The sequence below is a fragment of the Nyctereutes procyonoides genome, unplaced genomic scaffold (assembly GCF_905146905.1).
Source record: "Nyctereutes procyonoides isolate TBG_1078 unplaced genomic scaffold, NYPRO_anot_genome, whole genome shotgun sequence".
In the NCBI taxonomy this organism is placed as follows: Eukaryota; Metazoa; Chordata; class Mammalia; order Carnivora; family Canidae; genus Nyctereutes; species Nyctereutes procyonoides.
In genome coordinates, this window is record NW_026575052.1 from 74442402 (window position 1) to 74465830 (window position 23429).

The 23429-nt window shown below is 35.9% G+C and overlaps 1 protein-coding gene and 1 pseudogene across 1 annotated transcript in view; one reads left to right on the plus strand and one right to left on the minus strand.

Annotated features, from left to right (window-relative positions):
* MALRD1 (MAM and LDL receptor class A domain containing 1) overlaps positions 1–23429 on the minus strand; it is a 761302-nt gene that overhangs the window by 486835 nt on the left and 251038 nt on the right.
* LOC129514360 (U6 spliceosomal RNA) lies at positions 19918–20014 on the plus strand (annotated as a pseudogene).

Below are 23429 nucleotides of genomic sequence, written 5' to 3' on the forward strand. Positions count from 1 at the left end.
CCTTCTCACATTCACATTTACTTGAGGGGATTCATGTTGTGTCATTCCTTCCCTCTGCTTAGCCACCAGAGTTCAAAATGAGTATTTTAATGCCTTGTACACTTTGTTAAGATGATCACGAATTATCATACTTTGACCTTTATATTATTCTACAGCATCCCTCATCAGCAATTGCCATTGCCAGTTATTTATAGCAGCGCTGGTCTGTAATGGAAAGGCCAATCTAAATTCTGAATATGTAAAAGATGTAGATCATGTAAGAAGTACTTAAAAATGTAAACAAATACCACTGCAGTGTTTGGTGGCTGATTCCTTTTTTCTAACTATAGGAGTACAAAATGTCACAACTGAAATCTACACTAAGGAAACACTATCAATAAAATGGAAATGATATCAAGCTACCACAGTTAAGCACTGTTCAAAGGGAATTCTTTTTTGATTTTAACATGAAGACTAAGTGTAATACAGGATAATTTAGGACCAGATATTTCCATCTCCTAAATAGCCTATCATGTCCTTTCATTCATTTTAGACAGGGCTTTGAAATACGCTGATTCTTTTGGAACTATTGGGTGTTCCTATTTATATGTTCTAGAAGTTCTCTTGATAAAAAGTTAAAATATTGAATTTAATAATAAAATAAAAATAATTTAATTTTTAAAATCTACATTTTCTGGATGCCTGGATGTGTCAGTTGGTTAAGCCTTTAACTTTGGCTCACATTGTGATTTTGGGGTCCTGGGATCTAGCCCAACCTCAGGCTCCCTGTTCAATGCAGAGTCTGTTCTCCCTCTTCCTCTGCCCCTCCCCACTGTTCCTCCTCTATCTCTCTTTCTCAACTCTCAAATAAATAACATCTTTTAAAAATCTACATTTTCTAATTAGTTCACTATAAGCTTTCCCAGAGTACTATTTTGAGTTTGTGACATCCTAGCCAACAGTATGACTGTGTTTGGTTAGAAAACTTTTTATTTAATTTAAAAGAGACTGAGAAGTAATCCCTGGCAGGAAATTTAGATCTCTACTCTAAAGAGAATATGAGTAAATTTAATTTTAAACCTAGTGATTTACCCAAAGAAATTCTAGCTCAAGACATTTTTCTAGCTTTCCTCTTTTATTTTTTACAAGAAACTTCATACATCTCATGTAAAATATATCCAAAGTGAACAAAAGTAATATATTTGTACACATGAGTTAAGAATATAACACATAAGGAAATAATTCATCAAAGCACTTCAATTTTCTCTATATCAGCTTAGAAAACTAATTTTATTCTCAAGATTTTATTATTGTCACCAATATCCTTTGGCTTTTCCTTCAGCTCTCCTTTTTAAGGACTCTTCTTGTTCCAAATATTAATTATTTCATCATTGTTGTCATTTCGTCAATGATGGTATCCCTTTTTCTCACAGTCACCTGATACGAGATAGCCCCATGCTAGGTGTTGGCTAAAATAGTCAAATTAGTCATTGCCTTTTCCTTTGAGATGCTTATAGAACCATGAAGGAGGTAGACAAGTAAATTAATATGGGTGGTATTCTGGGACACATGGTATAATGCAGATAATATCCAGAAAAGAAATATTTGAATCAGACTAGGGAGAGGGTCCAGGGAAGGTTTCCCAGGAGAGCTGACTTTCAGCTCAGCTTTCAAAGGTTAGGTAATTGTTGAATGAAAGCCCGATGGCATGAAATACTCATAGAATAAACAGATTTGTTGATAGATGGGAGAGTGGGATGATGATGAGGGCAAAACAAGAGATCTGAACCAACAGCTAAAGATCCTAATGACAGATGTGTCAACTAATATTATTGTGGTCTACATATAGAGAATCACTACTTCTTACACCTTGAACTTATGTTCATTTCACTTCAAGCACATTTCACTAAAGCTGGAAGCAAAACAAAACAAAACAAAACAAAATCTTAAGCTCAAGTTCTGCTAGGGAACTGTGCTCTTTTGAAGGTTTTTTTTTTTTTTCTTTTGGGGCAATGCCTCTTTTACAGCTCCAGCTTTTCCATCCTGTGCCCCTTTGAGTTTAGAAATGATAATGGCTTCCTTTTGGCTGGTCTTTGGAAGCATCACCAGCCCTACCCATGGCCAGGATGAGTTCATCATGACATCACAGAGGCCCATTGCATAGCTGGCAGTAACAACTGGCATAAAACTCATTTTACTTATTACATTGTGAGCCCTTTAAGGTTAGAGATATGTCTTTTCTGTCTCAGGCACCTCAAGTTTTAATACGATGTTTGGAACAAAAGAGCTCAGCAAATGTAAATTTCAAATTCAGAGAAAAAAAGACGTGACTCAATCTTCAGGAAAAATTATTTTGCATTAAGAATGTTATAAATCAAGTACAGCTAAACTAAGAAAGCAATGCAGTAGATTTACATATGAAGTAAGATTGGTTTTGTTTTAGACCATTAAAAGAATGATACTTTGTATTCTGTGTTTTGTGCTTATATAACAAATCAGAATTATGAAAGATGAATAAATTGGAAAGTACAGGACTTAAGGTCTTCCTATTATCAGAATTCTAAATTTAACAGTTGTTATATAATTGTTAAAGGAACCAGAATTTCTTTTCTTTTTCCCTGCTAACTGAATTTTGTCTGACAGTTTAAATTTATTTTTAGAGAATATATGACAATCAGTTTACAACTTGGGCTTTCCTAATGTGGTGATTTTGACTTTCTAATCAAAACCTCCAAAGAACAATGGTCACCAATATTTAATGATTTATAAACCTTTTATTTTCTCTGCTTACCTCTCTTATTTACTCTGCACCTTATTAAATAAGAAGAGGATATTTTGCCAAAATGTATCTACTTATATTTCTGGTCATGTTTATATTTGGTCATATTTATGTCTCTTAAACTGAAACTCATTATATGTGTGATTCTCTACAGTATATCCATGTAGTACTATGTCACACTCTATACATAAAATTTCATGGATTTTACTGCTAAGGTCATTCAGCATTTACAAACTAATGCTATGAATCATGTCAACATTATGGAACCGCTGAAGGAAGTAGAAGACAATGAATTTAATGACTGCATGTATGTTCTTTCTCAGAGTACGTTGGATGAATAGTGGAAGAGATTCATAAAACTCTTATTCAGAGTTCTGTATTGTTAACTCCAAATCAAGATTTCTTTAAAACAAAAGCAATGCTTACTAAATTCTCAATGATAAAAAAAACTGGCACTGTGATATATATTTTCTCACCTATATCAATATTACATTGCAGATGAACAAACAAAACCAAAAAATTCAATAAAGAAAAAAAGCTCACTTATGACACTGTAAACTAGGTCACAAGTGGCAGGCACAAGAATTCATATTGAAACTGAAGGTTTTCATAATACAATTTAATAACAATATTATTACATGTTTTCTAACATAAATCAACATGCAGCTCAATTTAGATATAATTGGTAGCATTATATATAATATATATTATATTATATATATTATATTTCTCAAAGAATTTCAAGAAAGCTTTATTGATATTAATGGATTTAAATTTGCTTTTCAGGACCCTGCGGCACATTTACAATTATGGATCATCCACATCCAATAAATACACGAGAGTTTTCCTAAGATGGGCAGAACAAACTCCACAACAAAGTTAAGAGAAGAAACTGTATCTGAACGTTGCAGAAGGTCAGAAAGGCTGAGGGAGGCTGTCTGCAGAAGGGAGGGAGCTACACAAGCAAAGACAGCAGAGAATAGGGCCCTCGCACCAGAGGGCTCACATGGGTAAGACCAGTCCTCATAGCACTCAGCTTTAAAAATCATAGGGACCGAATTCTCTAGTTTGTAAAAACCAATGGTACTTGGAACTTGAATCTTTGGAGGTCACCTAACTCAGCAATGAGTGAGAGAAGAGGGTGAGGGATATTAAGTTGCAGCCCTTAAGGAGAGGTCAGCCTGTGTGGTAAGCAACATTAAAAGCAGTTTACACAACAGTAGGGCCAAAAAAAGACAGATCTGTTCATATTGACTTTAGAGCATGCTGGGGGATTTCTTTGAAATAAGGGAGCTAGCAAGCACCATTTTCCTCCCCCTGGCCCGCAGCCTAAACACAGAAATACCTGCAGGAATTTAGGCTGCATAGCTACTTACAGCCTCTGCCCAGGGCTCAGAACAAATTTTGTTAAAGCTGCATTTACAGCCCACCCAGCTACCTGGGACATAGCTGCTTCTATGAGCTCTATTCAGCTTTCACATGAAACCCAACTGCACACCACCAGCCACTTTCACAAACCAAACCCAGCAATCTCTATTCATCAATGCCTGCTGAGCCCAGCCTCACATCTGCAGTGACCCTTGTGTGCAGTCCCTAGCCACCACACTTTGGGATCCAGCATACAACTAGTAGCCCTACACAAATTTTGCTAATATTGCCACCTCATTTCCAAGTTCCCCAGCAGACACCACCCTCCTCAGAGCTGGCCTGGTTGTGTCCTACTACACCACAAGGAGCAAACACAGCCCACAAGCAAAGAGTCAGTTCATTCAAAAGGAAAAGTGACTCAGACATAACAGCAGGATGTAAGCAACACAGATAGGATAATCTGAAGTGCCAGGTTCTGATGAACAGGGGACACTGCACTGCAGGGGACTCTAGGACCTCCTCTTCATAAAGTTACTACTTCCAAGAGCAGAGGACATAGCTGACTCTCTTAACACATAGAAAAAGACACAAAGGCAGACAAAGTGAGGAGACAGAGAAATTTATCCCAAATGAAAGAAAAGGACAAAGCTATAGCCACAGATCTGAGGGAAGCATATATGAGTAACATGACTGATAGAAAATAAAAGGAAGGATCACAAGGATACTCACTGGACCTAGAAAAACAGTGGAAGACATGAGTTTGATCCTTAACACAGAGATGACAAGTAATATAGCAGAGATAAAAGGCTCAATAAACAAAATGAGAAACATGTTTTATGAAATGATAGCAGGCTTGAAGAAGCAGAAAAATGAATTAGTGACCCAGAAGACAAAATAATGGAAAGTGATCAAGCTAAACAGAGAGAAAAAAGAATTAAACGAAATAAGAATAGGTTTAGGGAACTCAGTGGCTCCATCAAACATAGTAACATTCATATTATAGGAGTCATGGAAGAAGAAGAGAGAGAACAGGGGCAGATAATTTACTTGAAGAAATAATAGCTGACAACATCCTTAATCTGGAGAAGGAAACCGATATCTAGAACCTGAAGGCACAAAGAATTTCCATCCAAAATCAACAAAAGCATGGCAACACTAAGACACACAATGTTGTCAACCTTGCAAAATATAATGATAAAGGAAAAAAAAAATCTTAAAAGCAGCAAAAGAAGTCAGTAACTTCTGAGGAAAAACCCATAGAGCTAAGTAAAAGATTTTTCATCAGAAACTTTGAAAGCAAGAATAGAATAGCTTGCTTAATATAGCTTGATATATTCAAAGTGCTGAATGCGGAAAATGTGCAGCCAAGATGACTCTATCCAACAAGGCTATCACTCAAAAAAGAAAGAAAGATAATGAGTTTCCCAAACAAAAACTAAAGGAGTTTGTGACCACTGAACCAGCCGGAAGAAATATTACAGAGGACTCTTAGAGTGGAAAGGAGAGATCAAAAGTTATATTATAAAGGTAGGAAATACAAAAACAGTAAAAATGAAAATTTCTGTAAAGAATTCAGGCAAGAAACTTATGAAAAATGATATAAGATAATATAAAAGGAGAATAAATAATGCCTTTCAATAATTACTTTGAATGTCAATAGACTAAACATTTGAATCAAAATATATAGGGTGACAGAACAGATTAAAAAAAAAAAAAAAAAAAAAAACAAGAACCGGGATCCCTGGGTGGAGCAGTGGTTTAGCGCCTGCCTTTGACCCAGGGCGCGATCCTGGAGACCCCGGATCGAATCCCACGTCAGGCTCCCGGTGCATGGAGCCTGCTTCTCCCTCTGCCTATGTCTCTGCCTCCCTCCCTCTCTCTCTCTCTCTCTCTCTCTCTCTGTGACTATCATAAATAAATAAAAATTAAAAAAAAAAAACAAGAACCATCTATATGCTGCCCACAAGAGACTCACTTTAGACCTAAGTACCTGTAGATTAAAAGTGAGGGGATGGAGAAACATGTTTCATACAAATGTATATGAAAAGAATGCCTAAGTAGCAATACTTATATGAGACAAAATAGACTTCAAAACAAAGACTGTAACAAGAACAAAGAACTACACTATATTATAACAAAGGGGATGATCGGGATCCCTGGGTGGCACAGCGGTTTGGCGCCTGCCTTTGGCCCAGGGCACGATCCTGGAGACCCGGGATCGAATCCCACATCGGGCTCCCGGTGCATGGAGCCTGCTTCTCTCTCTGCCTGTGTCTCTCTCTCTCTGTGACTATCATAAAAAAATAAAAATTAAAAAAAATCAAACAAGAAAATGTAACAATTGTAAATATTTATGAACCCAACATAGGAGCAACCAGATACATAAAAAAGTTAATAACATAAAGGAACTATGTAATAAGTATACAATAATAATCAGGGACTTTAACATCTCACTTACATCAATGAATAAACCATCTAATCAAAAATATATAAGAAAACAATGGTTAAATGGCACATTGGAAAAGATGGATTTAATGGATGTATTGAAAACACTCTACCCCAAAATAGCAGGATACATTCTTTCCAAGTGCTCAGGGAACATTCTCCAGAAAGGACCACATATTAGCCATCTGCCCAAAACAGTTTCAACAAAGTCACAAAGACCAAAGTCATACCATGCATGTTGTCTGACCACAATGCTATGAGACTAGAACTACACACACACACACACACACACACACACACACACAAGGAAAGACTATAAATACATGGAGGTTAAAAAACATGTTACTAAAAATGAATGGGTAATCCAGAATCAAAGAAGAAATTAAAAAGTATATAAAAACAAATGAAAATGAAAACATAATGGTTCTGGGGCACCTGGGTAGCTCAGTAGTTGAGCATCTGCCTTTGGCTCGATGTGTGACCATAGGGTCCTGGGATCAGGTTCCACATCAGTTCCCCACAGGGACCCTGCTTCTCCCTCTGCTTATGTCTCATCTCTCTGTGTCTTTCATGAATAGATAAACAAAATTGTTTAAAAAAAACATAATGGTTCAAAACCTTTGGGATACAGCAAAAGTGATTCTAAGAAAAGTTTATAGTAATATAGGTATACTTCAAGAAGCAACAAAAACACCAAATAACCTAACCTTACACCTAAGGGAGCTAGAAAAAACAAAAACACAGCAAAAGGAAATAATAAAATTTAGAGCAGAAATAAATGATATAGAAACTAAAAACAAACAAAAACAATAGAAAAGATCAAAGAAATAGCGAGTCAGTTCTTTGAAAAAAAAATCAATAAAATTGTTAACCTCTAGCCAGAATTACAAGAAAAAAGAGAAAAGACTTAAATAAATAAAATCACAAATGAGAGAGGAGAAATAACAACCAACACCACAAAAATAACAAGGCAATCTTGAAAAAGAAAACCAAAGCTGGAGGCATCACAATTCCAGACTTCAAGGTATGTTACAAAGGTGTAGTGATCAAAACAGTATGGTATTGGCACAAAAAAGACACAGAAATAAACAGAAGAGAAAACCCAGCAATAAATCTACAACCATATGCTCAATTAATCTTCAGTGAATCAGGAAAAATTATCCAATGGGGAAAGGATAGTCTTCTCTAAAAATGATGTTGGGGAAAACTGGATAGCAACACTCAAAGCAAAGAAACTGTGGAATTTTCTTATACCATACACAAAAATGAATAGGTTCATGATCTAAATGTGAGACCTGAAACCATAAAAATCCTAGAAGATAACAAAGGCAATAACCTGCTGACACCGGCTATAGCAGTCGTTTTCTAGATTTGTTTCCTCAGGCAAGAGAAACAAAAGCAAAAATGAATTATTGGGATTTCAGCAAGATAAAAAGCTTCTGCACAGTGAGGGGAATAGTCAACAAAACTAAAAGGTAGCCTATAGAATGGGAGAAAATATTTGCAAATGACATATCCTATAAAGGATTAGTATCCAAAACATATAAAGAACTTATGAAACACAACATTCAAAAACCAAATAACCCAATTAAAAAATGGGCTGAAGACATGTACAGACATTTCTCCAAAGAAGACAGCCAGATGGCCAAAAGACACATGAGAAGATATGTGTCATCACTTACCATCAGGGAAATGTAAGTCAAAACTACAATGAGCTATTACCTCACACCTGTCGGAAGGACTAAAATCGACAATACAAGAAGAAGCAGAGGTTGGCAAGAGTGTGGAGAAAGGGAAGCCCTGCACTGCTGGTGGGAATTCAAACTGGTGCAGCCACTGTAAATAACAGTATGGAGGCTCCTTGAAGGGTTAAAAAGAACTACTATATGATCCAGCCATCATACTAGGTATTTACCCAAAGGATACAAAAACACAAATTCAAAAGGAAACATGCACCCCTATGTTTACAGTAGCATTATTTACAATAGCCAAGATAGGAAAGCAGCCCAAGTGTCCATTGATTCATGAATAGATAAAGAAGTGGTGTATATTCCAAGCTCTCATAGCTGGAGCCACTACCACCCCCAGCCCTGATCTCCAGACAATTCAGGACACCCCTCTTCCCCAGAGCCCTGAAATTATTCAAACCTGCCAATCCTACATCCACATACCCACATGCCTCAATTGTTCTTTCCTGCAGAAACTGCAATAACGGCTCTCGCCCCAATTCTGTACCCTCTGCCTCTGGACCCAGCCTGTTGCCTGTCTCCTCCTCATGCGAATGGAATAAAAATTACCCTTCCAATGACAGCATCTCCTAACAGGTTGGCCATACTAAACCTCACATTTCCGATCAAGACAGTATTTTCAAACAACTCCATCAGAATACTGAGAAGAAACGGACCTACAATAGCAGGATCCCATGATCTAACCAGGCTGTGGAGCCACTCGAATACTCGCAGTGGGTGGGAGAGGATAATACAGCGGCCTTGGCAGGGGTCCCTTTGGCAGAAGCTGCTAATGCTAAATATATGCTCACTTCATGAATGAGGAATCCGACTCTTATTTCCAACAAAAATAGTGCTCATGCAAGAAAGAGTGCTCATACATAAAAGTACAAGAATGTCTGCAGCATCTTTAATCATAATAGCCAAGAATTAGGAACACCCGGGGTGCCTGGGTGGCTCAGTCAGTTAAGAGCCTGCCTTCGGCTCAGGTCATGATTCCGGAGTCCTGGGATGGAGTCCCACGTAAGGCTCCCTGCTCAATATAAGAGAAAAATAATAAAAGAAGACCTAGGTCTGAAAAAAAATAAAGTGGTGTGTGTACACACACACAATGGGACATTATTCAGCCATAGAAAAGGAAGGAAATCTTGCCATTTACAGTAACATATATTAAGCTAGAGTATGATACTAAGGGAAATAAGTCAGTCAGAGAAAGATACCATATGATTTCATTCTTAGGTGGAATTTAAGAGACAAAACATAAGAGCAAAGGGAAGAGAGAAAGAGACAGACTTAATTACAGAGAACTGCTGTTTGGGGGAGGGGGAAACAGGTGAAACAGGTGATGGGGATTAAGGTGGTCCCTGTGATGAGCACCAAGTGATGTATGGAATCACTACAATCACTATACACCTGAAACTAATATAACACTGGGTGTTGATAGGAATTGAAATAAAAACTTCAACTGCCTTTCAATTTCTGATATACATCCTTGAAACTGATGTTAATAATGCTAAGTTGGTTAAAGGGTTAGAGAATTCATTTAACTTGAATAAATGAAGTTTGTTTTTAAAGATTTTATTTATTTATTCATAAGAGACACAGAGAGGGCAGCAGAGACACAGGCAGAGGGAGAAGCAGGCTCCATGTAGGGAGCCTCATGTAGGACTTGATCCAGGGACTCCAAGATCACGCCCTGAGCCGAAGGCACATGCTTATCAGCTGAGCCACCCAAGTAGCTCACAAATGAAGTTTCGAAACTAATATGCTGTTGCTTTAATGTCAAAGTGGTAACTGTAAATACAATAAGCCAGTTTCTCAATGATGACGACAACATGAAAGGAAAATAATATTTTGATATTGAACTCAAATATACTGGGAACAATCTGAGTACCTGAATTTACTTTTTCATCTGTGAACTTTATTAAGTCTACATAGAAAAAAACTATTTCCGATGGAAATTTAGTGTTCAAATGGCAATGTGAAATGTAAAGTTAATACTGGATATTGAAAATTGATTATAAAAAGGATAATAAATATCTCAATTTTATATTTATTATATGTTGAACTGAAGTTTGCATATATTGGGTAAAGATATATATACCAGAAATAATCTCATCTATTTTTCTTTTCATGTAATAGAAAAAAATTTAAATTACACATGTGCCTTGCATTATATTTCTTTTGAACAACATGAGTATAGTGTTCTAGATGCATGAATTACTTCAAGTTTACCAATTATACGGCTTCTATATATTGATTTGTCTGTTTAATATCTTTCTGAGGGAGATGTGTCAAAATTTTCCATTTAATTACAAATATGCATATATCTGTGTCTTCTGGTCATTCTGCAAATTTTGTCATGTATATAAGATAAATTATAAAAGACAAACTTAGAACAATAATACATGCTGATGAGTGTAATGACCATCTTCTCATAAAATGGTCCTTTAAAAAAAAAACAACAACTTTATTTTACCTGAAAGAGAGAAAGAGAGCATGAAAGGGCAAAGGTGCAGAAGGAGAAGCAGTCTTTCCACAGAACAGGGAGCCAGATGCGGGGCTTGATCCCAGGACCCTGAGATCATGACCTGAGCTGAAGGCAGATGCTTAACTGACAGTTACCCAGGTGCCCCAAAACAATCTTCTATCTCTGGTAGCATTTTTGACCTAATGTTTGTTTTTTCAAATGTTATTGTCACACTGGCTTGTTTTGGTCTTTTAATGGTATAAGTTTATTTCTGTATCATACTATCTTCAAACTTGCTAAATCATTTTTTATTTAATGTGTTTTGTAAGCATGAGATAGTTGAAGTCCAAATCTATTTAACTTAAATATCATGACCTTATGGTTTATCCTTCCTCCATACCATTTTTTCTTATTTGTTCCAACACTTTTAGATTTGCTTTTCCTTTCATCCTTCTACTGAGTTAGTCAAGATTTTTTTTAAAGATTTTATTTATTCATGAGAGACAGAGAGAGAGAGAGAGAGAGAGGCAGAGACAAAGGCAGAGGGAGAAGAAGGCTCCCTTCGGGGAGCCCTTTGGGGACTTGATCCCAGAGCCTGGGATCACACACTAAGCTGAAGGCAAGACACTCAACCACTGAGCCACCCAGGCACCCCTACTCAAGATTTTTTTTATTCCACTTCCCCCTCCACTCTATTACTCTGTCAGTTACAACATCTTCTAATTTTTACCTCCTTTAGAGATTAAAACATTCCCAATTTAATCATGTCTTTAAAAATTCACTTCTTACCTATGGAATATGGGAGTCTAAAATAAACTTACCCCTTTGCTGCTTATTTTTATAATAATCTAATGGAGATACAATTCCCAAACCATAACGTTCACATTTATAAAGTACATAATTCAGAGAATTTTAATATATTCATCGAGTTGTGAATCCATGAACACTATTCAATTCCGCAACATGTTCATCACCCCCCAAAAATGACCTCCTATCCACTAGCAGTCACTGTACATTCCATCCTCTTTCATCCTGGTTAACCACTTACCTACTTATAGTCTTGGCAGATTTGCCCATTCTGGACACTTCATGTTGGTGGAATTATAAAATACGTGACCCATAAATGTGTATTTTTATTTCCCTTTTTCAGCCCTGCTACACTAAAAGAAGAGTCTCTAAAGTCATGTTCTTCTCTTATACCCCAGTGATTACATTACCCTTTTGGCATCAATGATTGCCAATAATCAGAGAACACACACACACACACACACACACACACACTCTTTCTCTCTCAAGGGCTTATGTTTCTTAATACAGTAGCATGTTCCCTCTCTGATATCATTTTTCTTTCTTTTCTTTCTTAACTGTTGTCTTACAAATCATCACAGAAGATCCTTATTTCTGGCTTTGGTACCACCTCTCTTCTAGTCACCATGGCACAGAATCTGGGAATCAAACATTTTCCTGTCAACCATTTGCTCCAAGTTATTAAGTTTGTATGTCATAAAACTAATGCTTATCATTCCTTCATAATGTGTATAACCACCACTTTTATATTGCCTTAATGAAATTCTCTACAGCTCTTCAAAGCCAGCTCAAAACTCACTTTTTTCATAATGCTTTTCTTTGTGCACTATCCATCCTCTTTCCCCTGTGCCAGGTAACACTGTACCTTCTTTGTATTCTTTAAATTCTGTTTTAAATGATACCTAATTTTAAATCTGTCTTATCTGTACTCTTAAATTTTAAGATTCTTGCATCTCCTTCCATTACTAGCATTAAGCATTCCACATAATTCATGTACAAAAATATCTTTTAAATTACATTTTAACATGCCGTCACAAGTAATAGTTCTTAGGGAATATCATGTTACAGTTTTCATATTTATGAAGCTGCCTATATAGTCACTACATTCTTATGAAAATTTGACCAGATACAGAGACAGTTCTAAGAAATGGTAATACCGATAGTTTTTAAAATCTGAACCCAAAATTTATCCCAGAAATTGCATTACTTGTATTATTATGCCAGAAATAAAAATACTACATTCTCAGTTGCCTAAAGAACTCATCAATATATAATCTTCTAACCTTACAATTGTAGAGTTTTAAGAACTTTTAAATTATTTTATGCCAAATAATGAAAATGAAATTACTTCATAATAAAGTAAAAAAATTATAAGCAAATAATAAAGTGTTCTAATTAAAACAAATTCACAGAACTAGTATATTTGAGAGCATTAATATTACTTTTACTTCCTTAATTTTTATTATTTTTAATATCTCACCCTGTTACCAGAATTTAATGCTGTCTACAAAAATACATATATGAAAACATCATAAACTAAAAGACACAAATATATATAAAATATGCGTTAAACAGTACATGCAGTCATGGATAAAACTAAATCACAAAATGCATTCTGTAAGTTTCACAGAATCACTAACATGAGACTAAATATTTGATTCAGAGCTTTCTATGAGCCAATATAAACAGGGAAGCATAAACAGCAATATAATTCAGATCCTCAAGGGAGCACAAAACCAAATGAATTGCATTATCCCTTTGTCATCAGTAATTTCCTACAGTTGTAGGGAACACACACATCCCTACTGCTGATGGGCTAGATTTCAATACAATAGGATGTTGATAATGATGAAAAGTTATCAGTTAGAAGCCCACTCCTGTATGAGAATCAGGGCAGGAAACAATCCCCAGAGCTTGGGTTTTGAGTTATCTTTAGGACGCCTGGGTATCAATAGTTTTTAACTAAATCTCCAAGTAACCAACTGGTCGCCAATTTGAACAACTGGATCTTGACTAAACAAATGAGACCACGAAGTGTGATTCCCAGATTGGCAGGGAACCGTATCACCTGGGAACTTGTTAAAAATGCAAAATTTTAGGGTCTACCCCAGGCCTACTTAATCAGAAACTCTGGAGTGAGCCCAAGATACCCGGGTTTTAACAAGCTCCCTAGGCGGTTCCAACACACGCTTGAGAAGTGGAGGGCTAACATGGTCCTTGGCAAAGCAGAATGAGATCGCCTTGACAGGCTCATCTCCACAAAATCTGGGGTCTGGACATTAGGAAAAGAGGAAGGCAAGAACAGTTTGGATTACTGGACACTTCCTGTTTATTGTTTTTTCTCCTGGTCGCCATCACTAACACTTCACTAGTCTTCTTTTTCTTCAGAAGTATTTATAGACTACCATCTTTTCTCTCTTTCTATCTCCTGAGGCATAAAACTGCAATCAAATCATGTTATAAATCTTTGAAATGCTTAGCTTTTAAGCAAGAGAGATTCATGAGAAAATTTAGGATGGTGTTTAAGAGCAAAGGCTTTAGCATCTGTGAGATGTGGATTTCAAGATTCCAGCTCTCAAGCTTACTAAAACTATGGGCTCATATAGGCAAGCTGGTTAAAATCTAAACTTTAATTTGCTCACAGGAAAATAGGGATAATTATACCACCCTACAAAAGTTCACTGGGCAAACTGAATGTGATTATACATGAAAGGCATCCACACAAAGCCTATCATACAATAAATATTCAATTAGTATTGCTTTACTTTGAAAATGCTTCATTACATGAAAGCCACTACTGTTCATTTATAAGACCTCCCTGTTAGCTTTGTGTAATCAGAGAAGACATCCTAGAGGACATATACCTACTTAGATGTCAGAATTTACCTATAAACCTCGCATTTTCCCCCATTTTCATCAACATCATTCACTTAACTGTTTAGATATTATTCTTTGAAATAGGCAAATTAAAGATAGGCTTTAAGTATAAACCGTAGACATAATTTATTTTTATTCTAGTTAAAGTTTACTTCTGAGAGATAAATCACCTGAAATCTCTAGAGAAAAGGATTTAAAGCAGAAATGATTTTTTCCATTATTGCCAACACATTTATATTACTATTAAGTGGTAAGTACATTAGTGTTAGTACCTATTATGTATGACTACACATACTTTTATAAACGATTCAAATTACTTTTACAGATTCAAATTACTTTTACAGATAAGTTTTAAATAAATGCTATGGAGTCGATCTATGGAGAGATATATATTCATTAATGCATGAAAAAATAATATTCCATGTTCTTTATTTTGTCACACCTCAATCTTCTATCCTTTGGTTATTTAGTCTATAACACAAAACAAAAATATAATTTTTTGTTATCAGCTTCTTTTAATAAACTAATCTGATCTTCCCCTTTGATAACTAATGCATATCCTCTTCTTGGATAGTAAAGTCACTAAAACTTGAAGAAAATTAGTTCTACATAGCAACCTTGCTGAAAAAATCCATGCGATAAAGGAACTATATTTTGAGTTTCATTATGACTGCAGTTCTAAAAGACAGACTTTGTAAGATCAATGGAAACAGTACCTCAAAGAAAAGATCTGTGCCAGATAGCATTACTAAATGAAAACTACCTTTGCTCCTAGCTTATTTTAAGTATCATATAACTCTCAGAAATAATTTACTGTCTTAATATTAGAGATTCTTGGATGGCTGCATTGAACTCATATCATCCTGCAAATAAATATCTTTTTTGTTTATTTTTATTTTTTTAGAGATTTATTTGTTTTAGAGAGTATAAGTGAGAGACAAAGAGAGAGAATCTCAGGCAGACACCCTGCTGAACCCAGAGCCCAATACGGGGCTCAATCTTACCACCTTGAAATCATAACCTGAGCTGAAATTGAGAGTCAGATGCTTAACCCATTGGGCCACCCAGGCACCCCTAAATAGCTTTTTAATATACAAACACAAGCATCAGATTTAAGCAAAAACCTTCATAAAGAAATTGTGCTATCCTCCCTTACTTATATTTCTGTGACTACTGAATGAATATACCAACAACTGGAGAAGATAACAGAGCTTTCTTTTCTGCTCTACTAAAGTTCACCATGTATTTTTTTATACTAAGCCTCGTGTAGACTTTAACTTTTGTTCAATATGTTTTAGTATCTCAAAATCTCCAGAAAAGTTGAAATTCAATGCATTTTCTTTTAAAAGGATAAAAGTTTTTAAAACCCACTTTTATGGTACTCCTTAGTGACTGAAGATATTAAACTAAATTAATGATAAATTGAGAGTACAACTAAACCAAGCAGATGTAGGTGAAGAAATGTTTCCATTAGAATAAAATTATTGAAAATGCAGATTATAGTAAGAGATGTATTTGGCTAAATTTTTAGGGAGCCACTTTATGAAGTAAACTCAAAAAAAAAGCATTTCAGTAAAAAAAGGAATTTCAAAGCATGTTTCCTAGTGCTAATGTTTAAGAAAGACAGAGAAGGGAAAATATTAAGGCCCTGGGATTAATGAGATTTATAATCTAGTAGGAGAAGGAAAATAAACCCACATGGATATATGCAGAAAACTCAACTGACAGAAATAAATATGTGTGAAATAAGGACAACCATACAGTATATTACTGAAATAAATTAAAACCCTAAAGTCAGGAAGAGTGCTCACTTTGGCAGCACATATGCTAAAGTCAGGAAGAAAGTTTTCTCTTTCTGTCTCAGCCACCTCTACCCTCCACTTACAGATACAGCTTACCTGACAAACATCCTAAAGCTTAATTGGTACCATTTCCTTCCTGGCATCTTGACCACAGCAAAATATTTTCTCCACTATCCTAGCAACTTCTAGTCAAGATTCTCATCTAATATGATTCTGATATAAATATTCAGTGCCCTTAGAATTTAAAATAATGGCTGTGATTTGGCGGATCAGTAGTGTTATTTTCTAGACATATTTTGCCCACAGTATTTTTTCCGCACAGTCCTCCATGCCATCAGATATGATGCCAACCCCAGAAGCAAAAGTTACTTTCACTTCATTCCAGACATAACTTCTCTTTTTTTTCTAAGTAGCATCCTTTAGTTTTGTGAATATTTTTATTTCATTTTAGAGACCCATCTTCTTCCCATTATGGTTGATAGTATTCATAATTAATTGAAAGTGAATGTATGTTACAAACATAAAATTCTTTAGAACTCTGGAGAGGCAATCATTCATCATATAGGTAAAAATAATGGCATTGCTTCTGCCTTGCTGGAGCTTATGGGCTTGGAAAGACATAGAAGGTCTTTACTTCTCAGAGATACTGTTTCTCTTTAGTTCGTGTCAATAAATCTCCCTGAATCATTTCAATGAATTTTCCTCTTTCTTTTCTCAACTCTGTCCACAGATACCAGAATTAATTTTTAATCTCTTATCTTATGACTCATTTGCATAAGAACCTAAATGACTCCTGTATGCCCCCAATATCCCCCCAACCCCTGCCAGTATTAAACTCCTTAGTTTAGTATATAGGTTGTCTGCAATTTAATTCAACTGATCCTTCCAATCCTCTATCATAATGTAAGAACTAACATTTAACACTTCATTAGGGACACGTACTTTGATGACTGTTTTGCATGTATTTTCTTATTTGTAGCTGACAATAATTATATGAGATATGTAGTATGTATGCTGATTTTTTTTTCAGATGAAGAAACTAAAATACAAAGAGTTTGCACCATCACCTATTTCCACACAGTTAATGAATGCTGGCTCTGGGATTAAACTTAGTGTTATTTGATCTCACTTGTTCACTACAGTAAGTTAAATAATAGTTAAATAATGGCCCCCAAAGATATCAGGTCCTAAACCCTGGAACCTGTAAAACCTGATATCTTATTTAGCAAAGCCTATGCAGATGTGATTAAAGTAACATTCTGGAGGTGGAGCAATTATCCTGAATTAAATGGATGAACTCTTAATGCAATCACAAGTGTCACTACAAAAGTGAGGCAGATAGAGACTTGATACAGACATTAGAGGAGGAGGCAATGTGACCATGGAGGCAGAAAATGGGAGTGATGTGACTACAAACCAAGAAATGGCAGCAGCTACCAGAATCTTCAGAAGGGAGTACCCTCTCAATACCTTGCTTTTGGCTCAGTGATATTTATTTCAGACTTTTGGCCTCTGGAACTTGAAAAAATTATTTTCTATTGTTTAAAGCCTCCAAGTTTGTGATAGTTTGTTACACAGCCAAGGGAAACTAACGCAAGAACAGAAACTGTTCTACACTGCCACCTATAGGCAAATTCTCTGGTTCCCAAATCAGAATCATCTCAGTAGGAATTAGAGTAATGGCCACAGATCTGGATACAGAGGCATTACTTCCAAGTCTGTAGTAATAAATACTTGGGTAGAAAAGTCAGATAACCCAAACCTGAAGGAAATGAGGTACCCAGAGTCCAGGGATACTCTTCAAAAAAAAAAAAAGGCATCAAATTACAATTAGAGAAGCATCGCAGAAGACATAGGCCAAGAGTAACCCTAAATAATGATGTTAGCTTCCTTTAGTTGTTATACTGAAAGAAAATTTGGTTCTTGAACTTGTCAGGCCTAATCCTGCAAAATGGAAAGAGCTGGTTGTTTCTAAAGGGAGAGATTCCCATGTAAGAACAAACTAGTAAGGTAGGTTTAATGAATGTAGTCACATGTATTCATTGTTGGGTGAACAGCTGCAAGTAGGTGTATGGTTTAATGACGTGGCAACATAAAAACAGATCCCTGGGTATATGTAAATGTTTGGGCTTTGACTGATTCTACTCAACATGTACATCATTAAGTGCTAGCAACAGAAAGACACCAGGATCAAGATGCAGATTTCGTCACCTAGGGCTACACAGCATTCAGTGACAAATTATAGTAAATTAAACCAGATCGCATTTATAGGCACACCTCGGAGATATTGTGTCTTCAATTCCAGACCACCAAAATGAAGCAAGTATCTCAGTAAAGTGAATCAACTGAATTTTTTTTTGGTTTTGCACTGCATATAAACGCTATGTGTATACAATATTGAAGTCTATTAAAAGTGTGCAATAGCATTATGTCCAAAAAACACAATGTATATACCTTAAATTTAAAAATACTTTATTACTGGGATGCATGGGTGGCCCAGTGGTTGAGCGTCTGCCTTCAGCTCAGGGCATGATCCTGGAGTCCCAGGATGGAGTCCCACATGGGGTTCCCCACAGGGAATCTGCTTCTCCCTATGCCTAGGTCTATGCCTCTTTCTCTTTCTGCATCTCTCATGAATAAATAATTAAAATCTTTAAAAAATAAAAATATTTTTATTATTAACAAATACTAACCATCATGTGAACTTTTAGTTCGTTGCAATCACTGATCATAGATCCATGTAACAAATTACGTAATAATAAGTAAGTCTGAACTGCAAGAAGGACACAGAGACATGAAGTGAGAAATGCTGTTGAAATAAAAATAACACCAAAAGACTTGCTCAATGCAGGGTTGTCACAAACTTCAATTTCTAAAAAAAAAAAAAAAAAAAAAAGATATGTGTGAAGCATGATAAAATAAGGTATGTCTATATAAAAAAGTCTTAAAGTGATTAGTTATTAAAGAAAAAGGTTTTTTTTTCTCTTAACATTAATCAAAATAAATTCTCAGATGAATTAAAGGCATAACTGTGAAACAATGAAACTACTGACATATAGTAGATAATATAGGTGAATTTTATATGAACATGACTAGAGAAAGCCTTTTTAAGCATAAAAGTCATAATGATATCACCAAGATAGCAAGAAAGATGGTTTTCTTCAGTTCCCTCAGAGAAAAACCAACTAGGAATATCCATAGTCAAGACATCTTTGTGAAAGTCCCAGAACCAAGGATGAGGCTGGAGTATCTATTTGGCTCAGAAAAAAAGAATAAATAAATAAAATAATGCATTTGAAGCGTAAATGGAGCAGTTTTACTTTGACCTATTCACCCTTTCCCCAAACCAGTGCAGTACAGCACAAAGATGTACTCCCAGAAACCTCTGATTTCTCCAGTGTGAAAAAGCCCAAGGGAGGGTATCCAGCTTCTCCACTGCTATGAGTGCTTCTAAGGATGCCTACACTTCAGTCTCGTCTCACAGGGACCACTGGAGAAATAAATAGCATAAGACCTTCAAGTATCAGAGATGGAGAAGGGGAAAGGAGCTCACAGCAATTAAGGCAGGGATCATGGTAAGCTGTGGTTTTGGTAGTGTAAGTACCTGAACAGAGCTCTTAGCTAAGAGCCAGAGTGAGAGCCACTTGGAGAACCAAAGTGATGGTGCTCACTTCAGCAGCACATATACTAAAATTTGAATGATACAGAGAAGATTAGCATGGCCCTTGCACAAGGATAACATGAAGCATTCCATATTTTTTTCAACTTCTGGTCTTTGACCTTGTCAGAATCATCTAGGGTGAAATTTACTTAGGTCATGGTTGATATTCTTGACTCAGCCCACTCATACAGCCACTCTGCACTTAGCAAAATGACTAGAAGGAAGAATTCAACACAAAAGAAAGAATCAGAAACAGTACTCTCTGCCCCAGAGTTACAGAATTTAGATTACAATTCAGTATCAGAAAGTCAATTCAGAAGCACAATTATAAAGCTACTAGTGGCTCTGGAAAAAAACCATAAAGGATTCAAGAGACTTCATAACTGCAGAAATTAGATCTAATCAGGATGATCTTAAAAATCAATTAAATGAGATGCAATCCAAACTGGAGGTCCTAAAGATGAGGGTTAATGAGGTAGAAGAAAGAGTGAGAGATATACAACACAAGTATATGGCAAGGAGGAAGCTGAGGAAAAAAGAGAAAAACAATTAAAAACCATGAGGAAAGGTTAAGGGAAATAAATGATAGCCTCAGAAGGAAAAATCTACATATTGAACAAATCATAGCTGAGAACTTCCCTAATTTGGGGAGGGAAACATTCAGATCCAGGAGATAGAGATATCCTCCCCCCCCAAAAATCAATAAAAACCGTTCAACACCTCAACATTTAATAGTGAAACTTGCAAATTTCAAAGATAAAGAGAAAATCCTTAAAGTGGTAAGAGACAAGAGATCCCTAACTTATATGGGGAAAAATATCAGATTAACAGCAGACCTCTCCACAAAGACCTGGCAGGCCAGAAAGGGCTGGCAGGATATATTCGGGGTCCTTAATGAGGATTACATACAGCCGAGAATACTCTATCCAGCAAGGCTCTCATTCATAATAGAAGGAGAGATAAAGAGCTTCCAAGAGAGGCAGAAACTGGAAGAATATGTGATCACTAAACTAGCTCTGCAAGAAATATTAAGGGGGACCCTATAAGATAAATAGGAAGCCCAAAGAACTAACCCACAAAAACAGGTACTGAATAGGTATTATGATGACACTAAGTTCCTATCTTTCAATAGTTACTCTGAACATGAATGGGCTAAATGATCCCATGAAAAGACACAGGGTTTCAGACTGGATAAAAAAGCAAGACCCATCCATTTGCTGTCTACAAGAGATTCATTTGAGACCTAAGGACACCTCCAACCTGAAAATGAAAGGGTGGAGAACCATTAACATTCAAATGGTCCTCAAAAGAAAGCAGGGGTGGCAATCCTCCTATCAGATAAAGGTTATCCCAAAGACTGTAGTAAGAGATGAAGAGGGACACTATATCATACTCAAAGGGTCTATCCAACAAGAAGACCTAACAATCATGAATATTTATGCCCCTAATGTGGGAGTTGCCAAGTATATCAAACAATTAATAACCAAAGTAAAGACATATTAAATTATAATACACTAATAGTAGGAGATTTCAACCTGGTACTTGCGGCAAATGACAGGTCTTCTAAGCACAACATCACCAAAGAAACAAGACCTTTAAATGATAGACTGGACCAGATGGATTTCACATATATATATACAGAACTTTGTCTTTGAATGCAACTGAATACACATTCTTCTCAAGTGCACATGGGACTTTCTCTGGAATAGACCACATATTGGGTGACAAATCAGGTCTCAGCCAATACCAATAGATTGAGATTGTTCCCTGCATATTTTCAGACCATGATGCTTTGAAACTTGAACTCAATCACAAGAAGAAATCTGGAAGAAACTCAAACACATGGAGGTTAAAGACTATCCTGCTAAAAGATGAAAGGGTCAACCAGGAAATTAGAGAAGAATTAAAAAAGATTCATGGAAACTAATGAGAATGAAGATACAACCATTCAAATCTTTGGAATACAGCAAAAGCAGTCCTGAGAGGGAAATACATCACAATATAAGCATCCCTCAAAAAATTGGAAAAAACAAATACACAAGCTAACCTTGCACCTAAAGGAACTGCAGAAAGGACAGCAAATAAACCTATACCAAGTAGAAGAAGAGAGTTTAAAAAGATTTGAGCAGAACTCAATGAAGTAGAGACCAGAAGAACTGTAGAATAGAACAACAAAACCAGGAGTTGGTTCTTTGAAAGAATTTGTAAGAGAGATAAACCATTAGTCAGCCTTTTTGAAAAGAAAGGAGAAAGAACTCAAATTATAAAATTATGAATGAAAGGGGAGAAATCACAATCAATACCAATGAAATACAAACGATTTTAAAAATATTATAAGCATCCATACACCCATAAATTAGGCAATCTAGAAGAAACAGACACATTTCTGGAAAACCACAAACTACCAAAACTGGAACAGGAATAAATAGAAAACCTGAACAGGCCAATAACCAGGGAGGAAATTGAAGCAGTCATCAAAAACCTCCCAAGACAAAAAAGTCCAGGGCCAGACGGTTTCCCAGGGGAATTCTATCAAACATTTAAAGAAGAAACAAAACCTATTCTACTAAAGCTGTTCTGAAAGATAGAAAGGGACGGAATACTTCCAGACTCATTTTATGAGGCCAGCATCACCTTAATTCCAAAACCAAAGACCCCACCAAAAAGGAGAATTATAGACCAATATCCCTGATGAACACAGTTGCAAAAATTCTCAAAAATATACTAGCCAATAGGATCCAACAGTACATTAAGAAGATTATTCACTGTGACCAAGCAGGATTTATCCCTGGAATGCAAGGCTGGTTCAACACTCCTAAAGCAATCAACGTGATAGATCATATCAAAAAAGAGAAAAAAAACAAGAACCATATGATCCTCTCAATAGATGCAGAGAAAACATTTTTTTAAATTTTTTTTTAATTTATGATAGAGAGAGAGAGAGAGAGAGAGAGAGAGGCAGAGACATAGGCAGAGGGAGAAGCAGGCTCCATGCACCGGGAGCCCGATGTGGGATTCGATCCCGGGTCTCCAGGATCACGCCCTGGGCCAAAGGCAGGCGCCAAACCGCTGCGCCACCCAGGGATCCCCAAAAGCAACTCTTAAATCAATAGTGAGGAACTGAATTAGTGAATGGTGGTACATCCATTTGATGGAATACTATTGGCCCAAACAAAATATTGGTGAATAGGTGTTTAAAAATTATATATAAAATTAAAGCAAATTAATTGAAAACAATTTTGCTTTTATTTATTGTATTAATTGAAAGCAATGTGGTAGATTGTAAAGACACACACAATGTTTTTATAATGAGGGTGTAATCAGCACTGATGTGGTTTACCTTTTCTACCTATATTTAAACATTTCCCTACAATAAAAATTAATTTCATCTTTTGTGGTAAAAGGAAAGATTTTTTTAGAAATAAAAATAGTTAAATTCTTAAAAAGAGTCAGTATGTGGTCTTTAGTATTAACTTAGTTCCATTTGTATTATCCAGTAACATCCAAAAGTAAA